The sequence below is a fragment of the Protopterus annectens genome, chromosome 9.part0 (genome assembly GCF_019279795.1).
Source record: "Protopterus annectens isolate FY-2018-M chromosome 9.part0, PAN1.0, whole genome shotgun sequence".
In the NCBI taxonomy this organism is placed as follows: domain Eukaryota; kingdom Metazoa; phylum Chordata; order Ceratodontiformes; family Protopteridae; genus Protopterus; species Protopterus annectens.
The window spans coordinates 1,051,148,743-1,051,169,147 of NC_056743.1; the positions used below are offsets into that span (position 1 = coordinate 1,051,148,743).

A 20,405-nucleotide genomic window follows, 5' to 3' on the forward strand; every position below is an offset into this window, starting at 1 on the left:
TGCTTTTAGGAGCAAGTGCTGGGCTTTTTAGATAGAGAACAGAAGGTTTAGATTGAGAGAGCAGTTCTAAGGGAAAAACTGAAGAGCAGACTTTGCGGAGCCAGGAATAGTTTACACTTGATTAACCGGCACTGCCCGATGCTGCGCTATGCGCAAATTCACGCAAAGGCACGCAAAAGCATGCTAAAGCGGGCTTTATAGCAGGGGGTTAGAAAGAGATAGGAAATGGCCCAAAACGGCCAATAAGCTACAAGTTACTGGGCTGGAACCACTCCTTAAGGGACAGATAGGCTGCTCAGAGCTCCCCACTACCACTGGTGAACAAAGAAGCTTCCTCCTATCCAAACAAGGATATGGATAACACAGGAACTATGACACAGCCCAGAGATCAGCAAAATCTGAAGACTGGACTATTCTAGTTCAGTAAAGGCGGGAAATAAGGATTTTTTTTTTTTTTTTTGTTTTTCACAGAGAAACAGAAAATAGATGCAGTGGCAACAGTAAATGCTTTAAATCGGCTAGCGCACTTGAGTGTGGAGCCTACCAGTTAAATTAAGCAAAAACAAACTTTCAAAGAGCAAAAAGTACAGAAAACAAACAGTAATGCAGTAAATCAACTTTGCAGAGCTTATTTAGTTATAGTTATGGTTTCATAATTCTTACAGAACAGTTATTGGATAACTCATTTGTCAATTTTCTCTCATTGTGGATTAGGTTTTTTTTTTCTTTGTGACCTTTAGATCCCTTTCACAAGTGTTTTTTTTTTTTCAAATGTGGCCAAAAACAGAGCCGAAGGAGGATTAAATGCATTACACTTGCTTCATTTTCTATCAAAAATATCAGTATTTTTCTGATTCTGTAAAATTAAGAACCAAGTTAAGTTTATATACATACAATTTTAGCTCTATCAGATGTGCAACTAAATTAAATCTAGTTGAAGAGACTAATGTAAACCCTTTACAAAAAAGATCACCATAAGTTTATTTACATCCAGATAACTCTAACTGAACAGTTTAAACTTTTTAGCCAGCTTGTCTATGATCGTCACATTTTCATGCAAAGTAACACCAACACAATGTTTCATGAGCCCCTTTGATGGCAACAGACTAAACAGTGTCAAGTCCACTTTATGGTGTATATGCATATCGGGTCTTTTGCTGCTTTATATACAGTCTGTCTGCCTTTTTAGGAGCTAGGGAGTGAAAGTCAGTGATTGATCTCACCACCTTAGAAATATTCTAAAATTATCAGTCAGTGTAGGTGTTGCTCACAGCTGGTTGTTCATGTTTCAATAACTTTTAATGAAAATTTCTGCACAGGAAATTTGTTACTGGTAACACTTCCACATTAACTGCCCAGATTCTCCAACAGTGATATCCTCAAGGAAGACCCACTGCAAAGAAGCTACCTGTAATTCATACAGGTACCAGGCCCAAAGTGAATCAATATGTCTCACAAATAACTACTTTGAGAAGAAGATGGAGAATGATAATATGTTCTTTTTTTGGAAATATGTTAAATGGGTTAATGTAAACATTACCCTACAGTACCTACTCTGGGGTTTACCTGATATATGAAACTGGTCTGGGGCATGAAAGCCATGTACATGCCCATCAATCTTCCTCTGGGTTCTGCATCACTTACTATCCTATAATATTACTCTGTTTGCCTTTCACAGTCTACTAAAGGTTCATAGATTAGTACTAGGCTAACTGCCCTTGTGAGTCATTTTAAGCCAAGCTAATTGCCCCATGTGAGAATCAAACCCTGCACCTTGTTGTCTGTAAGGTAAACACCTTAACCATTATGCCAACCTCCACTAAAGGTAACAGTGGATGGACTTGCTTTGATGAAATCAACAGAAAGAGAATTTAAAGAGATGAAAGTACAATTTAATGCAGTGGAAACTCTTACATTATATGTTAAGGACTTCAGGTATTTGTTATTACATCATGAATATCTCCACACCTGGAGAAGGTGACCAATCCTCTCCAGAATCTTCTGATGTAATGTATCGTTACTTCACCATCTTTAATGGCTTCTTTTCATAGCCACTTATGTTGCTGCATGGGGCTTCATTTTTTTTATCACACAGTACTAACTTTTAGTCTTGTCCATTACCCTTGCAAACATACAACACTGACAGCTTTCAAGGGAATTATGCTGAGGATGATGAGGAAATTGGAAAACAATTATTTTTCTCCTTTCACAAATTTTTAATATTTAATTTAAAAGATGGGATTCAAGAGCTATTAGATACAAGTTTTAGTTGCTTTGTTAACGCTATATCTTGTACACTGTCCTTAAGGACATTAATAGCAGGTAGCTTACCATAACAGCAAACATTTGTGTGTGTTTACTGATACAATCATAATCAACAGGATATCTGTGGTAGACTGAGCTCAATGCCCAGTTCTCCCTCTCAGAACCAAGTGTATTTCTCTCCTCATGGTGGACTGAAACCACCTTCTCTAGAATACCAGCATGTCTTTGCAAAAAGGTGGTGTCCACCTGTACCATCTTTAATTCTTTCTTGTCTCATATGAAGTTAAAAAAAGTGTTGTAAACATTTAATGAAAGCACTGTACCCTACTGTGGAGGTACTTCCTTCAAATCATTTGCCATGCAATGTTGTTCAGTCAAGCATTAAAGAAATACTGCCCTCCCACACAGCCTGGGCAAAAAAGAAAAGGGAGGAGTACTTGGGGAGAATAAAGATAGGGAGACGAGGAAAGCAGCTTGGATAACTCACTCCAGTCATTCCAAAGTCTATAGTAAGACGGGATGATGGGAAAGAAGCAGGAGTGCAATAGAGAACACACTTGGTAAGTTAACTACAAAACTGTACTACGTTCATGTGCCCCTGAGTAATGAGCTGCATCAGGAAGTTCACATGCTGGGACAACAGGAGAGGTTTCCCCTTTTCCACTTGTAGAGGTAAAGTACAGCTATGTAGGATCTTAGCATAAAGATAACTATTCAAGAATGTTCACTGCTGAATTAGTGCTGACGTTTTGGACTTCTGCTGAAGGCCCAAAATCCATCTGAACTTCCAAAGCCTTTCATTCAACCCTCTCTCATCTGGGCAGATAAACGTCCACATAGATGCCAGCACAACTGCGGTATAAGAGGGACATTTGCCTGTAGGGCCCGGTAGAAGATAAAGTACTAGTGACAAAAGTGGTGAATACCTCTATGGATAACAGCAGAACTCGAAGAACCCCAAAGCTCCCTCTCCATGTACTAAATAAATGTAAGAAGTGCACATTGCAGGTTTAGGTGAGAGGAGAGGAGAAGGGGAGGAAAAATGAGTGAGTATCCACACAACCCCATAATGACTACAGGTAGGAAAGCAGGACACAGGGAGGAAACAGTGCCACAACAATTATCATATACAAACATCTACAGTCAAAAACACAAAAACAAATCACAGTAAATATAATCCAAACAAACTTTAACAGGAACTAAAATAAAATGTTAAAATCAAACAACTGGTAAGCACTTTCATTCTTTTAACAGTACTTCATCAGACCAAGCGGTAACTACTCTTTCAGTCATTATATAATCTCTTAAAGTCACATGACTAATTAAAATACATTTAATGAATTAACTCATTCCTCTTCAGCACAACTTTAAAATGTTCTCTATCGTTCATTCTAGGAAAAGCACATGCTTTCAAGCTAATCTGCCAACATTACTCCTTCCAATCCAGCTCATCTTTTGCTTCAACATTATATTCATAATTATTAAAGTGATCAATCATTACATTTGTCAAACTATCCAAATGTTTCTGACAAGCATGCTTTGCTAGTGCATTACTCATGTCTGCCTTTTCAACAGCTCTCAGATGTTCATAAATTCTCTTATGCAATTCCCTTATGGTTCTACCAATATAAAAATCTGAACACAGCCCACATAAAACTATGTATACAACATATTTTGATTTGCAATCGTATTTGTGTTACAGTCTTATTACAAATTCACTTGCTACCAACCAAATTTTGTTATCCTCTATTATACGATCACACAAATTACAGTTTTTACACTGAAACATACCTTTACATTAGCTGTTAATGCTTTTTTATTATTACTTTTATAAAAATATTCTCTTAAATCCCCCCCCCCTTGAAAAAAAACTGATTCATCACCTATCCCATTTCTCAACTCTTGGAAGTTTATAAGGAACTTCCAATTATTTTCCCTATCTTTTGTATATTATTCTCATCTAGGGAATTTCAAAAAAATAAAACAAGCCAGTGAAAAATCCTTGTCTTTACAAACTTCCTCAGTACCTGTACATTGACCACAATCTACTGTCAGATCTTCAGAATTCCTTTTTCTATAACACTATTCATGACACTATCTACTACATTGTTTGGATACCCCCTCTTATAAAATCTTTCTTTCAAGATTTCACATTCTTGAACAAAAAAAAACGATAATCATCCCTTAATCTATTAAGTCTCATGAACTGGCTTTTTACTATATTCTTTTTAAGACTCAAATTATGCATACTACTGAATAACTATTGCTCGGCACTTCCTTTTTACAAATCTTAACTTTCAACTTATCTGCAGATCTATAAACAGCTAAATCTAAATAATTAATGCTGTGCTTATCCATCTTATATGACTACCTGAAATATTCAGTCACAGTATTTAAATAATTCTTAAAATCCATAAGTGTGCTTTAAGCACTCCCCAACACACAAAAAAACAAGTAATCTATAAAACGTTTGTAAAAAATCACATCCTTAAAATATTTGAACTTATAAATATACTATTTGTCTCAAGCAACCATAAAATTAGCATAACTGGGGGCCATTGATGCCCCCATTGCCACACCCGTCACCTGTTGATAAATTTCAGTACTAAAAACAAAGAAATTAAAATATAACACTACATCTAATATTTCTATCAATAAACTAATCTATCTGAAAATTTCTTAGATGCACACAATTCCCTATTTACTAATACCAAACCTTCCACATTTGGAATAACAGTATATAATGAGACTATGTCAGCAATTACCAATATCATAGACCCCTCCAAATTTATATTTTCTAGGCTTTTTTTTTTATTCAAAAGAATCTTTCACATACAACTCACTTTCATGCCCTACAGTCTGCAAAAACCTATCAGCATAAACAGACATTGCTTCTATCTTACCCCTGTAACTCACTACTACAGTACTGATCTGAAAGTGGGCCTATGTAAACACTTATGAACTTTGTGTAGCTTAAAAAACCTACCCAAATTGGGCTTCCAAATCCTAAAATATTCTGCTATCTTATCACTAATCCATCCTTCCAATGTCCATTCTTCAATACATGAATCTATCATATTATACTCCCTCTTTACTTGCACCCATTCAATTTTTCTACAACAATTAATATCACTGAACATCAGTGTTAACTGTTCACAATAGTATAATCCATCACCACTATCACATTTCCTTTGTTAGCTTTTGTTATATATTTCTCATTACTTTTTAGTTCACACAAAGGCTCTCTTTCACTCATTGTTAAATTATAAAATCTCACATTACTTTTATAATTTAACAAATTCCTAACATAATTTTCACATGTCAGGAGAAATGCCTCTAAGGTCTTAAAGGAGGGTTAGAAACACTTGGCTTCCTAAACAGTTTTTGAATACTATGATCATGTTCTTAAAATAACATTTCAGATTCAATTTCCTGATATAGTCTCTCAGTGAATTAATAGAAGAAATTAAATCAGCCAGATGAAGGCACAAAATTCAAACTTTTGTTTAAAAGTCTTAACTGTGCATCTGTAGGAATGGTACTAGAAAATTATTTTAAAGGAATAAGCAACAGTACCTTTCAAATGTGTTGTCACTTCTTTCCTTTCCAAAACTTCTCATTCGCTCGAAACTGGTTCAAAGAATAATTTCTTTGCTGCTTTCTTTGTAGATTTACATATCCCCTTTCTCTTCCAATTTGGATACCTTCTGTTTGAAGCTTGCTACGACCCAGGTTCTCGCCCCAGTACCTCCATCTTGGTATACTTTTGATTTTCTGAAAACCCTGCTGTCTTTCTTGGTGTTATCCCTTCTGCTGACTCTCCTGCTAACTACAATTACAATCCACATGACCCTTTGCATGCTCTCTCGACTCTGTCCCAAATTACTTCTCATACATTTGGCTATTCTACTGATGACTGCTGTTTCATGCTCACTGCTGTCATCAAGAATAGGCTCAATTCCATTCACCTCTCCTGTCTTATCTTCATTCGTTCTTATGGACTTTGTATTTGAAACGGGACAACCAAAATGAACATCTTTTTCAATCTTCTTGGTCTCTCTCATACTTTTTCAGCTTGCCTTTCTTCTGTATGTTATTCTCATTCTCTAGTCTCTCATCTACTTTCTGCAACTTTTTTTGAACATCTACAGTCAGGATAAGTTCCTATGCAACAGTATTATACTTACTGTTGAAGAAATGTCAACTTTTGGGAAGATTCCCAAAGATGTAAGTTCTAACAGTACTTGAATGATGGGTTTAGCTAATCTGGTTCTAGTTCTACAGGTAATATCCAAGTTATAGTGTTTGTAGATACAGTGGACAAGTAACCAAGTAACTTTTTCCAAGATGGCCTAGGAGCTGACCCTCCTAAGGAATGTAGTAGCAGATGCTGTTCTTCTTGTGGAACACGTATCAACATACCTTGATACAGACAGTTTTAACATGGAAGGACTAAAATAAATAGATGAGCTAGTCATTTTGAGATAGTCTGTTTTGAAACAGACCTCCCTCATAGGTTCATAGGTATGTACTAGGCTATTGGCCCTAGGGCCTATATAAGCCTAGCCAAAAAGGTACCCTGGCTTTCGCCACCCAAGAAAATTATTTTCCTGTGCCCCTGTCGAGCACAGCCACAGAAGTAATCCCCGGGGTGAATTTCCTATCTCCCATCCAATCATCAAGATTTTTCTTGAAGAGTGCTAATGAGGAGCTTTGTTTGATATAGATAGGTAGTTTGTTCCAGAGTATGGGAAGTCTCTGGGTCAGGAATCTATCCCTCCAGCATGTTCTGTTTATTGTGGTGACAAGGTTTAGGTCCCTAGAGTGTGTAGCTTGGAGGAATTGGGATTTCTTTAAGTGGAGCATGTCCAACAGCTCTGGGTTTGACATAGCTTTGTATGTTAGGCAGAGATCGCCTCTGAGTAGGTGATATGCGATGGGGTAAAGCTGGAGTTTTTTCAGACGGTCTGCGTAGGGTATCTGTTTGAGGCCGGTAATCCTCTTTGTGAGGTATTTCTGCGGCCTTTCTAGTTGGTGCAGATGTCTTGTGAGGTACATACCAAAAGGGGCGGTGTACTCTATAATGGGTCTAATGAGTGACGAGTAGAGGGGAACAATGACATCTTTTTTCCTAGATGAAAAACCTTTTGTGATGAGGTGTGCCAGTACACAAGTGGAAAAAAACTAAGGGTAATGCTGCTCAATGCCAGAAGTCTAAACCTCAAGATGCACGCCCTCGAAGCCCTTCTCAGTATGGAGAACATCGATGTCTGTGCAGTGACTGAAACCTGGTTCAAGGCTCCTGAGAGCACCCCAGCACTATCAGGTTTTACCTCATATCATGCTTTCCGGCCCCAAAACTTGGACAGAACCACAAAAGGAGGGGGAGTATCCATTTTCATCAAAGATACCCACACCTCCAGGTTAGTGGCAACGCACGAAGCATCGGAGACTATCCAGGTGCAACTAACCATAGGCAAAACTGCCTTACAGTTTGTAGCATGCTACAGACCACCCTCTCAAACTCAGGAACCCCACATAGCCTTCCTGAAGACACTGGAGAGTATGAATGTCTCTCCAAATACCATCATTTTGGGAGACTTCAACTACCCAAACATAGACTGGGAACATTACTCAAGCCCCAACACTCTAGCCCAAAGGTTCTTAGAATTCATAAACTCAAATGCAATGGAACAACTAGTCACCATTCCCACAAGAGGAGACAATATACTAGACCTGATCATCACAAACATGGGGACAAAATGCTCCACACCGTAAGTACATCCCTCTTTGGTAAGATCAGACCATAAATTAATCTCACTGGAAATCCACATCCTGCCCCCACCCCCTGCACAAAAGACCACAGTGAAGAACTTCTCAAAAGCAAACTTCACACTTCTTAAGACTGAAGTGGTATCTTTCAAGGCCCCTGGGCCAGTGGAAACCACAACCCACACTGCTGAATCCCTTGCAAATGCCTTCTATGGGCACCTTCAAGAATGCATGGATCATGCAATCCCAAATAAAACCAAGACCCATTCCCCCAAAGGCAGGCGACCGGTCTGGTGGACCCCAGCCATAAACAAACTTTACAACAGAAGGAGGAAGCAACTACATGACAGAGCAAAATCCCTAAAAGGAAAGGCATCTCTGATCAGTACTAGCAAAAACTACGATCACTCATAAAATCATCCAAGGCCAACTTTGAGAGAAAAATCGCAAATGACACAAAAGACAATCACAAGGCCTTCTTTAGCTATGTTAGAAACCTGGGTAGAAACTCCCAGATATGCTCAGAGTTAGTCCAAAATGACACAAAATACACTGAACCCACTGACATTGCCAACATTCTGGCAGACAGGTTCAGTGCAAATTTCTCCTCCCTCCCCAAAAGGAGAAATAACTATCCCAGCAGAGTGTAGCCTCCCTAACATCTCAGATGCCCAGGTGAGAGCCGCCCACTCTAAAGCTAAAAACACAGCATCAATGGGACCGGATGGTGTCCCGGGGTGTGTGCTACATGAACTCCAAGAGGAACTAAACCCACACATAAGGCTGCTGTTTAATCTTAGCCTTACCACAGGATACGTACCCAAAGAGTGGAGTACGGCAACAGTGGTCCCACTTCACAAAGGCGGTGCTTCTACGGACCCTGGAAATTACCGCCCCATAAGCCTGACAAGCCTGGTCTGCAAAGCTATGGAGAGGATCATTATGGAACTCATAAACAAAGACATTGGGGACCTACAGACATTGGATCCTACCCAATTTGGCTTTGTCAAGGGCAGATCCTGCCTTCTGAACTTGGTCGACTTTTTTGAAACAGTCACTAAGGTCATTGATGAGGGTAAGGCAGTTCACACAGCCTACCTTGACCTTGCAAAAGCCTTTGACACAATACCCCACTCGGGCATCATAGACACACTCACCAGCTTAAATGTAAACCCATATGTCACAAGATGGGTTGCAAACTGGCTCAAGGACAGAACCCACAGGGTAAGAGTTGCTGGAGCTATGTCAGACTCTAAGCCAGTCACAAGCGGTGTCCCACAGGGCTCAGTGCTGGGACCCCTCTTGTTCGGCATTTATTTTTCCGAGGTACAGGCAAACATAGGAGGATTGTGGCTGACAAAGTTCGCAGATGACTACAAACTGGGCGCCATAATTGATACTCCAGCGGACACAAACATCCTTCAGAGAGGCCTCATAGAAATGGATAATTGGTGCCAGAGCCATGGCCTTAAGCTAAACGCCAAAAAATGTATAGTCATACCCTTTGGGAAAAACAAGGTACCGACAAATTACCACATAGGCGGTAATCCATTAAGTACGGAAGAGGTAATCAGGGACCTAGGGACCCAGGTTGACAGTAACCACTCATTTGACACTCACATTGCCAAAGTGGTTAGGAAGACCTTCTATATTGCCCACCTTATCATGAAGGGTTTCACATCTAGATCAAGAGAGGTCATTGTGCCCCTGTACTCTTCTCTTATCAGGCCAATGATTGAGTACAATGCCCCATTTGGGATGTATCTCACCCGACACCTGCAGCAGTTGGAAAGACCCCAAAAGTTCCTCACCAAGAGGATAAAGGGTCTTAAACATATGTCATATGCTGCCCGACTGAAAAACTCCAGCTCTATTCAGTCGCATACCGCCTACTCAGAGGTGATCTGTGCCTGACGTGACAAGGCCATGTCCAATCCTGAATTAATGGACATGCTCCACCTCAAAAAATCCAAATCCATCAGAGCCACGAGAACAAGTGACTTAAACCTCAACACAGAAATAAATAGAATGTGCTGGAGGGACAGCTTCATAACCCAGAGGCTCCCTACACTCTGGAACAGAATCCCAGTCCATGTTAGGCAGAGCCCCTCACTGACTCTATTCAAGAGAAATCTTGACGAGTGGATGGGAGATCGTAGGTTTACCCCGGGGGTCATCTCTTTGTCACTACTAGACAGAGGCATAGTAAACTAAACCCTAAAAGGGTGTAGTATTCTCATCCTAAGGGGTGGTGTAAGCCACATACACTCTGGCTAGGCTTATAAATGCCCTAGGGCAGATAGCCTAGTACGAACCTATGAACCTATGAAAGGTAATGAAGTTCTGATCTGAATTTCATACCTTTTTAGTCTTTTCTACATAAAATATCAATTGTCCATGCATATCCAGGGTATGAAAAAATTACTTACCTCTGCTTTGTGGAGTAAGGCAAAACACAAGGAGGTTACTGTCATGATTTAGTGACTTCTGTCACTACCTTGCGCATGAAGGTTATGTTGATGCAGAGTTTATTATGTCTTTCTGAAAAATGAGCTGCTGCTGTTTGAACATAAGCTCCTGTAATTCAGACATTCCCTTGACTGTTGTAATGGTCACAAGGTAGACAGGCTGCCAAATCAAGCAAATGAAGACAGCTACAGCTGCAAGATCAAACAGTGGTAGTATTAATTCATCCAACAAGTAATTTAGGTCACACTGTGGGGAAATTACTTTCAGAGGTCTTAGATATAGGTTTGTTTGAGGAACTGCTTTACAGGAAGGAGGGTAATAAAGAGTGTGTGTGTGTGTGTGTGTGTGTGTGTGTGTTAGAGGGGCTGGAATCTCAAGATGCACAAGGACAGATAGCAGATGCATATGCTTTTAATGAAGCCTGATTTGTAAAGTCCTGATAGGTATCTGAGGAGCAATGACTCAAACTGATCAGGATCCAGGGCCTCTCAGTGGTATCAAAGGAAAACCTTTTGTATTTTGTTAAGTATGATTTCCCATATTTGGCTTCCTAGCCTCCCTCAAAATAGCAAGTGATCATCCAAGCTGTCAACTTTAGAGTCTTCCAGTTAAGATGCATGTGAGAACCCTTGTTTTGAGTCTATGTGGGACAAGCACCATCCTTATCATGCACAGTTGGAGAAAGATTCAATGCTGGCTCAGCTAACTAAGTTCTATGAGAAGCATTTTAGCCTGGTCTCCTTTAGCTTTTATATTATTCTAAGCATAAGGGGGATAGGAGGAAGGTTGTACAGAAACAAACCCACTCAACTGACTGAGAAGGTGACAGTTGCCCAAGCCTCTGTTTTTAGTGTTCTGGTGCAAAATTTGTTTAGTAGTTAGCTTCCCAGAAAAGTAAAAAGGTCTACTTCTGTCACAGTCCACCTGCAGAAAAAATCCAGAAATACGCCCCTATTCAGTATCCATTCATGAGGGTCAGTGTCTGTTCTGCACATTTGGTCTGCCAGGATATTCTCTTGATATGGGATGCAAGATGCTCTAAGGGTCCAGCTAAACTCTTAGGCCAAGCTTCATGCCTCCATGGCCAACAAGCCTGCACAACAGGTAAGATCCCACCTCACATTGTGGATGTACCACATGTACTGTACTATCCAGGAGTACATGCAAGGTACTTGGTTGTTAGGTCTTCTTCAAGACTTTTACGGCTAAAATTAAAGCTATCCTCTCTTTGATATCACTGCTTTTTTCACTTGAACCTTGTTCAAAGTCACTTGCATCCAGAGTTTCTCTAAGTGGGCTCCAAAATATATGATGAATCTGTGGCAAGTGTCTTGGTTTAGATGGACGGGACACCCTGACTGAGATTCACCAGTTTTCACATCCCTGACAGCATATTCTTAATGAAAAGTAGTAGGGAGATGAGACACTACAGGGACTGGGAATAGTGCCACCAATCTATTCCATAGGTACCACTGTAAATTCCTTATGTGAAATCTTGCCAGGCTTCAAGATGCCATGTACCCCGGGGTTATGAAGCATTTATAGGCCGTCATATTTTATTGTTCTAAGTAAGAGTAATATGACATCAGAAATAACTCTTTATGGGTGGGGAGGAATGTCCTCTGATTGGCAGTATCCAGAAGGGCCCCCACCAATGAACTTGATGAGTGGGTATCAGCTGTGATTTGGCCAGGTTCAGGGAAAATTCCAGAGCCTGGAAGCAGGCCAGGGCGAACTATAAAGCAGTATGCATCTCCTCTTAGAATGGGGCCTAAATCAGATAGCCTAATACGGTTAAATGTGGATGCCCTTGAACCTATGGCAAGCAATTACAGGAGCCAGGTGTTTCGTAAATACCCTAGCTATAGTAAACAAACCAAAGAGCAAGGAAAGAAATAAGCAGTGCACCCCCTGTTAAAAATCTCAGATACTGTCTGTGTGTTTTCATGCATACTCATTACTGTTTAGACTTAGATTAAACATGAAGGCTTGGTGAAGAGGAAAGAAAGCAGGGCCTAAAAAGCTAGCATTTTGAAATCTGGCACTTTTGGAAATTTGCTCATTCTTGACAACTTTAAGATTGGCTTCCATGGGCTGCTGTCTTTTCTTGGAATTACAGACAATCTTGAGTAAAATTCTGAGCCTTCTTCCAGTCCTGGTACTCTCTTGTATTGCCATCTTAGAAGGTCCAGTAGTACAGATTTGTTTTCTGGGTGCCTGGGGAATGCCTGAGAATCCCGGTCTTCTTATAAAAGGCAGCCTGTATCCCTGTCTCAAGATTCATAGGTCACAGGTATCGAGTGATTTTTCCCATTGTTTCAGAAATCTTCTCACATGAATCCCTATTCTTTACACAGGGATGGAGGGAGGAAGGTGTGGTTATGGACAGAGTGGGCTGGGGTAGAATTTCATAGGTAGAGAAAGAAAAGAGTCCTCTCAAGATATAACAGTTTTCTAGAGATGTCCTGACCCCTAGGGCTCTCACATTAGGAAGGGACAGCATTTAGTGGGTAATTCTAAATGCTTGAGGCAACAGGAAGTTAAAAAAAAAAAAAAAAAAAAACTGTTTCATCAACTACAAAGTCTTTCCCTTTTCCTCTAGCTTTTTAAACATCTGTTCAGCAGGGAGTTCCTAATGGCACCTCCTTGCTTAATAAGGGCACATCTGAGGTCTGGATGTCTTAGGCCTGCTTTTGCCGGCATTGTCCACCTCTGAAGTCTGTGGTTGCAGGTAGACCCCACAAATTCACTTTCTTAAATGCAGACATCTTGCAGTAGGCCTTACGGTATTCCACCCTTGTCCTAGATTGTAAGAAAAAGACCACTGAGCCAGATGCCAGTGAGGAGATGTTTGGTCTGACCAGCTGTTAGCAACTTCAGTTTGAGAGGATGTGATTCTTCCACGATTGTGGCAGCCTCGTCACAGACATCGCCAGAAGCCTCAGTCCAAGTAAGTGTCAGTCGGGGCTGTTAGGGCACCTCACTGAAGTCAATGCCCCTGAGTCTGTCTCTGACTGAATGTGAGAGACAGGCTCAGGGGCTGTAAGGGCACCTCACTGAAGTCAACGCCCTTGTGCCTGTCTCTGACATTCAATCAGTATGTTGTTGGCCTTCCAGAATCCATTCACTCTTTTTGTTTCTTAGGTTGGATGCCTGTGGATAACCTGGCTGATGCCACGGCAGCTATGAGCAAGTTTTGCATGCTTTTCAGGTTCATTTAAGAGAATTTTTGTTCTCTGCTTGATGATTTTTTGGCTGAGCCTCACACAATGAGGACAAAAGACAACATTGTGCTGCAACTAAAACAAACTCTGACTGTGAAGGTCTTTATGAAGGATTTGCTTCTATAAGACAAGCACTTATTAACTTTAGAAACTCATATCTATCCCTGATGCCTGAAAACTGAGTTACTACAAACATATTAGCAAGAATAAGAATTACAGACATTTCCCCAGTGGGGTAATTATCTGTACTCTGGTGGTAAAGTTGAGCCAACAGACTAATGACATTTAGTACTGAAATCCACTTATAGGGCTTTCTTTCTTATACCGTGCGAAGAAAGAATCATTTATTTCCATTCGCTTACCAGGAGAGTCCAACTGGGCCTGAGATGGCTCGTTTTCAGCACAGGCCGAGGAAGGAAAGCTCCACAAACACAATGTTGTCATAGTACAAAAGACAATTTGAGAATACATAAAGCATACAATACAAAATGCATGAAGGAAGAACATGAAGGATTGAAGATGGTTGAACAGACAAACCTCTTATATCATAGGTATGCTGATGTCCAGGTGGAAGGCATTCCATTCAGCAAAGAAGGGAAAGAGTGAAAAGCTTTGAAAGTCAGGTTAGAAAAGTCAGCATCACTTAAACGGTGAACAAAGCAATGAATATCCAATGTTGCCTCAGCAAGAATTGGGCAATTAATATAATTTCTGACTTGTCCTCCCTTGTCTTCAGAATCATCCATGGCAGTAAGGGTGCTTAAGGAAAGGCTTGGAGAAACAGATCCACCCTACTCTGTCTGGGTGTGGGCCTGAAGCAGAATTTCCCCAGCTATCTGTTCATTGAGGAAGGAAACAGTTCTATTTCTTGTACTCCCCAACCTTACGGTTAAGAACCATGATAGCATCTCTCTAGCATTCACTCATGGGGATCTGCTGTTGCTCTGCTAAGACTGTCTGCCAAGGAGTTTTCCACATTGGTTATGTAGGAAGCCCTTAGAGATATCTGTACTGCTAGAGACTCCTCTCAAGCCTGTATGTCTAGATTGCAGACAGTGAACAGTAGAGTGTGCCTCCGTTTTTATTAATATAACACACAGCTTTAGTATTGTCTGTGATCTAACGCAGGGATAATACTCTCCAGAGACTGGCTGTATTATTCCCAAGTGTTTTTCAGGAAAGTACAGTTGTGTAAGTATACTTACCATAACAGCAGATGTTCTAACAGATCACTGCTGCAGTAGCCTACGCTAATTGGGTTATATCCTGCCAAGGATATGGTCAATCAGCTAGCTTTTTAAAGCTAAAGGGCACCTTCTATTCACTCTAACTGCTAGGAGCTTGAGAAAATCTTCACATAAAAAGCATTTAAAGCACCAAAAGCTTCAGAGCTTTTTTTGCCTCAAAAAGGGATGCAATAGCCTGAAAGGAAAAATGACAGGAAAGATAAAAGAATAGCAACTACATACATACAGGTATATATATCCACTGCCTGGCAAAAAAAAAAAAAAAATAAAGGGGGGGGGGGGGGAGAGGGACAGTTACACATGTTCAACATTACATCACTGCCTAAGTTCATAGGTTCATAAGTGTTTACTAGACTAACGACCAAAAGGTCTTTTTAAGCCTAGTCATGCATCCCAAATCTCTGACAAGTTCTGGTACCCTTGATAAGTGTAAGCAGGGACTTGGGAGATGAAGCATTTACAAGCAGGGCCTGGGAGCTGAACCAGGCTAGCCATGGGAGGAGGAAGTAAACTAAAAATCCAGGAGTCCCTGTGAATAGTCCTAAAAAAACTGTTCTACACCTGGAAAAAGAATTCAATTTATAGCACTTCGTAAAAGTATGTACAGAGGACCCAGTTGCTGTCTCTGGAATACTTCGAGTCCACCCTTTCCTGGAAAGCAACAGAAGAAGCAAAAGCACCTGTCAAATGGGCTCTAACCCTGTCTGAAAGTGTGTTGCTGCAGTGAGAAAGTACAGCTGTGTACACTTACCGTAAATGTAGATGTCTGAGTGTATTCACTGTTGCAGTCATCACATTTGGGTTATCTGCTTGCAGTAGCCCTCAGTCGGCCTGATTATCAAAGTCTTGGGTCCTGCGTCGGTTGCTGTCTCATCTTACATGACATCAGGTCGTCAGGAGTATAAAGCATGCAGCCGACGCCATTACATCAGTTTTTCTTGCCCCAGATGTCAGGTGCCCCCATAATGGGAAGCAATTACATACAAGGTTACACCTCTAACAAAAAAGCAAATACACCAAAAAGTTTTAAGCATAGTAAACAAGTATAGAGGTATAGTCAATAGAAGTCAGGGGGCTGGAAGGAGGGTAACCAGGACTGCAACAGTGAATACACTCGAACATCTACATTTATGGTAAGTGTGCACAACTGTACTATGTTCTTCATGTTTCACTGTTGCAGTCATCACACTTGGGTAGATTCCCAAAGCTAAGGAAGGGAGGAGGTAATTAGATAGCATTAGGACCAGCTATAAGGCCCTGCAAGACTGCAGTGGCAAAGCCAGCTCTGGATTTAGAAAAAATTGACAAGTGGTAATGCTTGGTGAAGGTATGTACAGAACCCCAGGTAGCAGCTTCTAGGATGTCCCTGGTAGGGACACCTCTGAGAAAGGCTCTGATTGAATGTGGTCTTATCCCATGTGGAGTAAGTTTTCCATGGTGCTTATAGCAGAAATGAATGCAGTGGCCTATCCACTTAGAAATGGTTTAATTTGAAATGGCCTTCCCCTCTGCCCCTGCAGCAAATGCAACCAGCAGCTGTTCAGACTTCCTGAGAGGTTTAGTCCTGTCCAAGTAAAATCTAAGTTGTCTGTTCACATCCAAGTAGTGCAGTATTCGTTCACCTTTGTTCTGTGGATTAGAAAAGAAGGTTGGCAAATGAATGGACTGATTAAGGGCCACACTGGATACTCCCTTGGGCATGAAGGAGGGATTGGTCCTGAGGGACACCCTGTCCGCATGAAAGATGATGAAAGGCTTCACTGCCAGGAGGGCCTGTAATTCAGACACCCTTCTTGCTGAAGTGATGGCTAGAAGGAAGGCTGTTTTCCAAGAAAGGAATTTCATCTCTGCATTTGCAACTGGCTCAAAGGGAGGTACAGTGCGTTTTTCCAATACAAAGTTAAGGTCACAGCCTGGAGTAGGGGCTCTCCTGGGTGGTCTTAAGTTTTTGGCCCCTCTGAAGAACTGCTTCAGCAGTGGGTGAGAGAAGAGGGATGGTTCTGTATTGTAATGTGCTGAAATGGCTGAGGCATGAATTTTGATGGAGGAAAAGAAAAGGCCCTTGTGAAGCGTCTCAGTTAAGTATTGAAGAATCTGAGGTAAATTGGGCGCTACTGTGCCCATCTCCAGAGTTTGGTTCCAGGAATAGAATCTTTTCCACTTTTCAGCATAGAATTTTCTAGTACTAGGCCTCCTTGCCTCCAGAATGACATCCATCACTTGCTTACTGAGGGATGGTAATGAAGAGATCAGGTAATTAGCCAGGCTGCCAGGTTCAGTGTTGGTAGCTGTGGGTGCAGAATCTGGCCCTCCTGCTGGGACAGCAGGGCAGGGGTCTGAGGCAGGTGCCATGGTGCCAGCAGTGACACACTCCACAAGAGATGGTACCATTGTTAGTGTGGCCAGTCTGCTGCAATCAGTATTGTCCTTGGTTTGTCCTGTTTGATCTTTAGTAATACCTTGGAGAGGAGAGGCAGAGTGGGAAAGGCATAAATTGATAGGTTTTTCCAGGTGAAGGACAGGGCATCCACTTTCCAAGCTTGTTTGTGGGAGTCCTTGTGCAGAATTTGTCCAATTGGTAGTTCTGGGGGAAGGCAAACAGGTCTATCTCTGGGCTCCCCCATTTGTTTCTCAACATGTTGAATATCTTTGGTTCCAGTTTCCACTCGTGTGGGTCCATGAGATTTCTGCATACGTCATCTGCCAGTGTATTTAGCCTTCCTGGCAGGAACTGAGCCTGTAGGTGCACTTGGCAGCTCAAGGCTGTGTTCCACAGAGCCATGGCTAGTCTGCAGACAGGATAAGAGTGGGTTCCTCCCTGCTTGTTTATGTACCACATAACAGTGGTGTTTTCCATCTTTACCAATAATTGTCCTGGAAGAATGTGGTCCTTGAAGGCTGTCAGAGCATTCTGTACAGCTAACATTTCTTTTTGATTGATATGCAGGTGCATTTGAGTTGGGTTCCATTTGCCCTGAATGCACTTCCCTGCCAAGTGAGCCCCACCCCCCCATGCATAGTCTGATGCATCTGTTGTTAGGGTTTGGGCGGCAGGGGGGTAGAGTGAATGGCAGTCCCTTGTTTTGGTGGCAGGCCTCTGCCCACCAAAGGAACTCTCTCTGTATACAAGGTATGATAGGAATCATTGATTCTAGATCCTGAGAATGTTGACACCATAGGCTTTTTAGATACCACTGTAGTTTCCTCATATGCAGTCTAGCTTATAGAATTAGTAGAATGCAGGAGGCCATGAACCCCAGGGCTTGCAGTATTTTCCTTGCAGATAGCTGGGTTTTTGTGGCCAGTAGTTTGAAGTAGGCTGTCAAATGAACTTGTTTCTCTGGCGTGAGGTAGGCCATCTGGGAAGTTGTATTCAAGCTTGCTCCCAGGAATACAATTTGTTGGCAGGGTACAAGACGTGATTTATTTTCGTTTATGGTGTACCCCAGAGAAGTTAGTGATTTCTTTACAAATGCCAGATGATTTAATTGCATGTCCTGGCTTTCTGCCTGAATTAGACAATCGTCCAGGTATGGGTATATTTGAATATTTCTTTGCCTGCAAAATGCAATGACTGAAGCTAGGCACTTGGTGAATACCCTGGGTGCAGCAGATAAGCCAAAGGGCAGTGCAGAGAACTGATAGTGCATGTAGCCTCCTTTGAAGTGTACATATCTTCTGCAAGATTCCCTTATTGGGATGTGCAGGTAGGCTTCCATTAAATCCAGTGTTGCCAACCAGGCATCTTTGCCTAGCATAGGAAGCAGCTGATGAAGAGTTAGCATCTTGAATTTTGGGATTACCAAAAATGTGTTTAGGATAGACAGGTCCAGGATAGGACGCCAAGAATTGTCTTTTCTGGGTACCAGAAAAAGTCTTGAGTAGAAACCTTGTCCCCATTCTTCTTCTGGGACAGAGAATAGCCCTGATGCTTAAAAGAGAGAGAATTTGCTTTTGAGCCTCTGGCCACTGATTTGGGGGTAGATCTGGCCAACCGTTTGGGGGTTGGTAAGGAGTGGAAGAGGATCTGTATCCTTGGGAAACTATATTTATAACCCATTTGTCCTGGGTAATGAGCTCCCAATTTTTTGCCTGCAGGGCAATCTTTCCCCCTAAAGGAACAGTTAGTTGCTCAGGGCTTGGAAGGTTTAAAGTTAAGTCATTGAGACAATTTACCATAGCTGGGTGGCTTACTACCCCCTGCTTTGGAAGTGGGAGCCCCCCACTCCTTAGTCCTGTGAGTACCTTGGGACTGCAGCCTGGGTGTTCTGCTGGTTCTGGGTTTGGACTGAGAAGGCCTGGAAGAGGCAGGAAAGGACCAATTCTTAGAGGGCCAATGCCTACTAAATCCTGGAGGCTGTACTTGCAGGAAATCTTTAACAGTTTGCATAGATTTAGCTTTTTCCTCCAACTTTTTGAGTACTTCTGCTTTGTTGCCAAACAGGCGGTCTTGGTTTAAGGGAGCATCCAGCAATTTAGCTTTAACATGATCTGGTAAAGATTGCTCCTTAAGCCCAGCATGCCTTCCAAGTACAGACCCAGTGACAGCAGCCCTGCAAGATGCCTCTAATGAATCAAAACCACACTGCAAAGTATGTTTTCCAACTTGTTTAGCAGAATGCATTAAATCCTGTAAATCTTTACTTTCAGCACAGTCAGGAATCAGCATCATTTTCTGTTTAAGCAATCCAACAATATGCTGCTGATACTTTAACATATGAAACTGGCAGGTTAAGGCCCTAATGGCCAAGGTTGCAGAAGTGTATATCTTCTTACTCCATCTATCAAGCGCCCTGGAATCTCTATCAGAGGGGGTAGGATTTTTGGCAGTAGTAGCCTTAATGCCCTTGGGTCCCTGTGAAATGGTCTTAGGATCCACAGTAGGATTTTTAAAGAGGAACTTGTGAGAGTCAGGAACCCAGTAATACCTATCAGGTTTTCTGGGAGCAGGAGGTAAAGAATCAGAAGCCAGGCTAGATTCCGAGAAGGCATCATCAACAATGTCCAGTACAGGAGGGCTAGCTAAAGGCCTGTGTTGGGGCAGGAGTAAGAAATCCCTAAGCCTCTTTTTGGAGTCAAGAGTAATCCTGGCTTTCCCAGCGAAAATGCTCCCTGAGAGCAAGGTTTCACCAAAAGAGAAATCCTCTGGAGGGGAAGCAGAGGGAATGGAGTCCTCTGCATCAGAATCTTCATAGGTAGATAAGGGTAAATCCTGGTCATCAGAGGAAACATAAATTTCAGAGTCCTGATCAGAAGAATCAGAAGGAAAATCAGTCCTAGGTCTCTTAGAGGAGGGACGGGTGGTTTCCCCTGATTAGAGTAATAAGGTCTTCAGCCATTCTTATCAGGGGGCCTGACCATGCAGTCTGGGCATTGGTTTTCTAGGCATGGATCGAGCTTTAGGCCTTGAAGAAGAAGATAGCGTTGG

The 20,405-nt window shown here is 41.7% G+C and overlaps 1 protein-coding gene across 2 annotated transcripts in view; it reads right to left on the minus strand.

The window, feature by feature from the left end:
- ZNF740 (zinc finger protein 740) overlaps positions 1-20,405 on the minus strand; it is a 604,397-nt gene that overhangs the window by 145,017 nt on the left and 438,975 nt on the right. The window lies entirely within an intron of this gene.